Source organism: Podarcis melisellensis (assembly GCF_964234715.1).
Source record: "Podarcis melisellensis genome assembly, chromosome: 3".
NCBI classification, from domain to species: Eukaryota; Metazoa; Chordata; class Lepidosauria; order Squamata; family Lacertidae; genus Podarcis; species Podarcis melisellensis.
The window spans coordinates 114395962-114402661 of NC_138530.1; the positions used below are offsets into that span (position 1 = coordinate 114395962).

Sequence of the window (6700 nt, forward strand, 5' to 3'; positions counted from 1 at the left end):
TCAAATGACCAGTGTTGCTTCCCAGAAGAACCATCTGCTCTTTTGTCTACTAGCAACTGAAGAACACAGAACAATTGCTTTAATGGACAGCTAGCTTGCAACAATTTTAGCTATTGATTAGCATAGCATTACATTAATTTTAAAGGCAAGAAGCATCTGTCCTTATTATTTGTTATTTGGGAATACAGCACTTATCAGCAATTGTATTAGTTCTTCTGCCTGGTTGCTGAGTCAAGTTAAACGATGATGTACTTCCTGTCTGTGATGTTTATCTCCAGCTCAGTTCAGCAAACTCAGCGGGTCACTTCCTGTTGCTTTGCCTTTCATGTCTGGCACCTTCTTTCAGACAAGTCAATACGTTTAAAATACAAGCAGACTCAAATCATGACATTTTTGTATTCTGCATCATTGCTAGGAACTTCTCTTCCGCATTTTACCATGATTCCCCATCCACGCTCCTGCTCAAAAGTCGTATATGAAAAATCAGCTAGCAGAAGATGTATCTCTTGGAATGTGAGTATAAATGTTAATTTATATTCTAGATAGTGTCCCTAACTCACTACTAGGAATGGAGGAGAAATTTGGTACAAGTCACATGAGAACCTACCTAATTTTTCACTTCTTGAAAAAATACTTGGACCCTTGACATTCATACCTCTCCAAATTTTGCAATCCAACCATATAATGTGTACAAAGATGCATATATTAGGGGAAAATGTGCATTGAAATATATATATGAAATTAACATACAAAAGACATATTTCAGGGGAAGTGCCTGGGAAAATGTGTATATTAAACAAGTGCATGCAAAAATGCATATATTTTTAGAAGAAATGCATATGAAATTACGGGTGAATTTAAATGAAACTTTTCCATTAAAAAATGCAAATTTGCAAAATGTGGAGAACTGAATTTATTAGAAAAACGAGACAGAAAGAATCTGCAGCTGACCTATTTGTCTATACCCACTTTCTCTCTAACATGGCTGTCCTCAATGCTGCCTACCTAGGTACTATTCTCTGAAGAGTGGATGATTTACATGCCTATGTGACTTTTGAAGAATTTTGGGAAGTGTAGTTTGATGAGGGTGCTGGGAATTTTCTACAAGAGTCCCCTTCTCCTCCATAGAACGACAATTCCCAGATGGATAGGACTGTTCTACCACCAATTTGTATGTACCTCGCAAGTACATTTTACCCAGGCGGGTGAGTTACTAAGTGTTTGGCAAACCAGGACAAAATACAGTTGAAAGGTTCCCCCTTAAACCTTATATTGAAATGGACAAGGAGTTGGGTCCACACTTTCAATATCCTACAGTAGGTTATCCTAAAGTTGTGAGTGCTCAACCATCCTCTGAGTCCTAATAAAATCAGCACTCCCCTTTTGCTTGGCAATGGAAAGCCCTGGGATTTTGAATGTCCTTCACAAGAAGTACAGTGGTACCTCTGGTTACATACTTAATTTGTTCCGGAGGTCCGTTCTTAACCTGAAACTGTTCTTAACCTGAAGCACCACTTTAGCTAATGGGGCCTCCCGCTGCTGTTGTGCCGCTGCTGCTTTATTTCTGTTCTCATCCTGAAGCAAAGTTCTTAACCTGAGGTACTATTTCTGGGTCAGCGGAGTCTGTAACCTGTACTTTGGGACGTGGGTGGTGCTGCGGGTTAAACTACAGAGCCTAGGACTTGCCAATCAAAAGGTCGGCGGTTCGAATCCCTGCGACGGGGTGAGCTCCCGTTGCTCGGTCCCTGCTCCTGCCAACCTAGCAGTTTGAAAGCACGTCAGAGTGCAAGTAGATAAATAGGTACTGCTCTGGCGGAAAGTTAAACGGTGTTTCCATGCGCTGCTCTGGTTTGCCAGAAGCAGCTTAGTCATGCTGGCCACATGACCCGGAAGCTGTATGCTGGTTCCCTCGGCCAATAAAGCAAGATGAGCGCCGCAACCCCAGAGTCAGTCATGACTGGACCTAATGGTCAGGGGTCCCTTTACCTTTACCTTTACCACTGTACTTTAAATTCCAGGAGGAACAAAACAAAAATCTCTTTTTGTGACCTTGAAAACACCTTTCCAATACCATCCTACTCTTTAGTAGTGCCACGTCAAAGCCTGTCTCAAATTTCTGAAATGTTCTCTTCCCCCATGAAAGAGGCTTCTGTTTTCCTGCCTTATTTACAGGGCGCATTAGAATTTCTTTAGCATTTGTTGGGTACGGTGTTGAGCTCTCCTTGTTGTTGTGAGGTGGCCAGGGGCTGTGTGAGCCCTTTCCTTTCCTTTCCTTTCCTTTCCTCTCCTCTCCTCCCTTCCCTTCTCTTCCCTTTCCTCTTTTCTTTCCTCTTTCCTTTCCTTTCCTCTTTCCTTTCCTTTTTCCTTTCCTTTCCTTTCCAGTGCTTTGCATTCTCCCTGCCTACCCATCCTTCCTGATCGGAAAACGCTCCATGGGAGGAGTGACCAAGTCAGAGAGGTCATCTACCAAGTGCCTGATATAAGCGCCCTCACTCACTTTTACTCTAAAAAAATATTTCTGCGCCAATTTCCGTAAAGGTAAAAGCAGCAGCAACAACAAACAGCTGTCAAGCAAGGCAGTCTCCCTGCTTTCTTATACTTGCAGGAAAACCCAGCTGAGAATGTCGTGGCATTTTCAAGAAGTGCAGGTATGAAGTAAGGCTGTTCCCTGGAGATGAATGAATGTACACTCACACTTTGGCCACCTTGAAAATAAGGTAAGCACACACAAGCACACATGCCAAAGAAAAACAAAAAAACCCTGCAAACCAAGCATGAGAATTTCATGGAAAATCCCTGTTCCCTTTGATTATTTTTAATGCAATTTCTTTTTTCATTAATTGACGGAGATGATCAGGGAGACATGTATGACTTTTTTTGTAAACTGTGTTTGCACTTGGAAGTCCAGTGAAGTACCCTTCGAGGCCACACACTAGTGTGATTTCAGAAGCTCTGTCTGATTAGCCTTTGGAACTCCTTGCTGGGCGCCCATTCTTTGTACCTTTGGACTCCAGATAGCTCACTGTGGACTCAATGCTTTGAGGGTTCTATTTTTCCTGCACCCCTGTTTCTGGTGGACTCTGCATGGAAAATCCTTGATTTGCCATGGAGACGCTTCGTTTTACTGTGTGCAGACAGAACACAAGGAAGGAAACGTCTATTTCTTCCTCCACCCCACCTCTCTCCCTCTTGTCCGCTTTTCCATTTCTCCTGCAATTCCTCCTCCTTTCCCCTTCTCAGAAGTCAAGCAAATATCTTGCAGCTTCCATGGCTAGCAGCTGTCTCACAACCCATCCTCCTCTCCCATTCCTTCTCTGGGACAGCCTTCACAGTCAACAATTAAACTGCCATTCTCTTCTGTACTTTCTCAATAAAAAGGCCATTTCTGGAAAAGTACTCATCTCATCTCTGTTGCTCCCTTAAGTACCTTACCAGGGCACTCCACTACCTTGACTAAGCAGGTCAAAGTTGCCCATGCTGTGTTTTTGCATTGTTCAACAGACAAGCTGGTTTCTGAGCTAGTTCTACCAGACAGGCAACAGACTGTCCTCCAGCAGAATAGCTTCAGGGTCACAGTGGGAAATAGTTCAGGTGAGCCAAATTCCACAAGCCATCCATGTTCCAGAAGGGCTTACATCCTGAACAGCAAGTAGTAGTTTTCAGATGTGTATAGAGAAGGGTGTCCTGGGCACATCTAGTAGCACCCGGGGGGAGACAGAATAATTTTTGTCTTTAGCATATATATCCACACATATCGACCTGGATCTCCAAGTCTATTCTTATTACTGCTCGACCTAAGGCTTTTGCGCACATTACACCAAACACGGGTGCAAGCTGTCTCTACACATGTACACGTATTTGTGTGAATGAGTGTACACTTGATTCAACTATTGTGTCCACATGTGAAGGAACTGTACCCTCGTTTAATGTTACGTGTGACTCTCTGCACAAGGGTATATTGCAATGAGTTATAACTGGTAGCTCAGATGGTTAGAGCAGGGGCCAGCAAACTTTTTCAGCAGGGGGCCAGTCCGCTGTCCCTCAGACCTTGTGGGGGGCCGGACTATATTTTTTGGGTGGGGGGGTGAACGAATTCCTATGCCCCACAAATAACCCAGAGATGCATTTTAAATAAAAGCACACATTCTACTCATGTAAAAACACGCTGATTCCCGGACCATCCACGGGCCAGATTTAGAAGATGATTGGGCCAGATCCGGCCCCCGGGCCTTAGTTTGCCTACCTATGAGTTAGAGCATGGCACTGATAACAGCAAGGTTCTATCTGCTTATGGGATAGCTGCATATTCCTGCATTGCAGTGGGTGGACCAGATGATCCTCAGGGTCTCTTCCGACTCTACGATTCTAGGATTAAATGATGCTCTGCACACAAATTGCACACTCACTGAATGCAATATGCGAAGACTCCTCTAGGATGAGGGCAAAGCCAAGAAAACTAGAGTAGACATCTAAATATTTCCAATCAGATTCTAGTTGACTTTAAAAAAAGCAACAATTGGCTGCCCACAAACAACTCCCACTCCGTATTTTTTAGAATGTGTCAGAAGAACGAAAAAAGCAGCATAGCATTCATTCACGTTCAATGTGGTGTTACATCAGTAAATTAAAGCAGAGCCTGCAATGCTAAGTCAAGACCGGCAGTGAGGAACCTCCAGCACCATGAACTCAAAGTGTCCCACAAGGGCATTTCCCCTAAGCCATACCAAACATACAGGACTGAGGTCCCTGCCGAAAGCATAGTTTGCAGACCCCACCAATCAATTGACTGTCAGTACCTGCACCCCCCCCCCCCGGGTTTCTGCCTGCAGAACAGTGGCGTAGCGTGGGTTGTCAGCACCCGGGGCAAGGCAAGTAATTTTTGCCACCTAACCCATGGATTTGCACCCCTAACCCGTGGATTTGCGTCCCCTAACCCTAACCCCCAGATGTTGCGCCCGGTGTGGCCGGGCCCCCCTGCACCCCCCACGCTACGCCACTGCTGCAGAATTTGATTTTAAACGCGGAAATGACTGGCAGAATCCGAGGCCAGGGAGAAGAGTCGGTGGAGGAAGATTGGAAAAAATTTAAAGACTATTTACAGAAACATTGTAAAATTAATGAATGTTAGAAGGATGTTGGAATGAAGTTATGTGGTTTTAGCAGAAATGTTATAAAGGTTTAGGAAAAAACAGACTGTTAATTGGTGAAAGGAGGGAAAGTAAAGTTACATTATATTAAGATAAATTACAGGACAAAAATTGGAAAAGATGGAAAGGATTTGCTGAAATAGTTAACCGAACTAGAATACAAAAAAGGGAGGTGTGAGGAGGTCAAGGAAACAAGCAAATGAAAGATAAGTTATGGGAAGGTTTGATGTGTTTTTTAATTGTTTCTATTTTTCTGTTCTCCCCCCTTTTCTTTTTCTTCTTTTTCCTTATTGTGATGTGCTGTTTTGTTTTTGTTTAATATGGTGTTTTTACTTTCTCTTTTTGTAACTTTCAAAACTTTAATAAATATTATTTTCAAAAAAAAAAAAAGAATTTGATTTTAAACGCCCACACAATGGAAAATGTTTCACCTGATGTCATGACGGTATCAGTGACTGACAGGTGAGGTGGGCAGCCTCATGCATCTGTCAAACTAGCTCGCAGGGCCTGGGAGAACGTAGGATCCAGTCCACAGGCTGATCCAGTTCCCCACCCCCAATCAAGACCTAAATCCTCTGTCTCCCCTTCCCAAAAATGTCAGCTGCAGCTTTTCAGAGGACTGAGAAAAGCTGCAAGAACTAGCCAATAATAAAAGCCTTCTACTTGCATCTTATACGGAAGCTTTCAGGAGGAAGGTTCAGCAATCTCATTAAAAGGATGCATTTTATGCTAGCTTTTTTTGCTTGTTTCAGAGGAAAGAAATATAGATCTCCAAGTGCAAGTATTGGTATCACAATAAAGTAACTAATACCAATATAATACATTTATAGCAGATTTTGTATGTTTGTTATATTGCTTGTGTTGGGCTTTACTTTGGCCTCTATAAGAATATATAGTGCAAAAAAGATATTTAGCTGCTTTTAAATTGAGATGGCTGGATTTTCCCCAACTGCTGAAATAATCGTGAAAGTATTTGGTTCTCTCAGTGGAATTAGAACAGCCATATTTATGCACTTTTGGGGTGAAGGTTTTGTACAATACCTGGGATAGGACCAAAAAAAAAGAATCAGTAAATTACCATATTGACGTATGGAGATATGAATCTCTCCCCAATATTAAGGCTGGGGATTAAAACAGGAAGGGTGGGTGTGTTTAGAAAAAGAATATGAAAAGAATCTTCCCTTCCAGAGATATGTATAAAAACAGAATGACCGAAGACATGCCAAGTTCCCATGTGTGATAACAACAACAACCTAATGTACTTTCATCACACTTGCATGTTGTTTAGTAATAAAGGTGTAAAATTATTTTTTTTCCATTTTATTTTACACTGCTCACATCCAGTATGAGCTACAGACAGATATCTAGTCTTGTTAATATGAGACTGTGGGAATTGGTCTAAAATCAACCACTCATAGTGGCGTGAAGGAATCTCAGTCTAGAATTTAGCAGACTGAGATCATGTTTCTTTAGAGCAACCAGAAAGTACTGAGAAGCAGTGACTATTCATTCTAATTTTATGGCATGAACTCTTTAAATTGTTTGTTCAAAGA

At 42.2% G+C, this 6700-nt stretch overlaps 1 long non-coding RNA gene across 1 annotated transcript; it reads left to right on the forward strand.

Moving 5' to 3' along the window:
* Positions 1 to 342: 342 nt before the first annotated feature.
* Positions 343 to 6416, forward strand: LOC309367389. The gene is made up of 3 exons (XR_014167120.1): positions 343 to 513; positions 2606 to 2717; positions 6336 to 6416. It is a non-coding gene; the product is annotated as an uncharacterized lncRNA (long non-coding RNA).
* Positions 6417 to 6700: the final 284 nt, after the last annotated feature.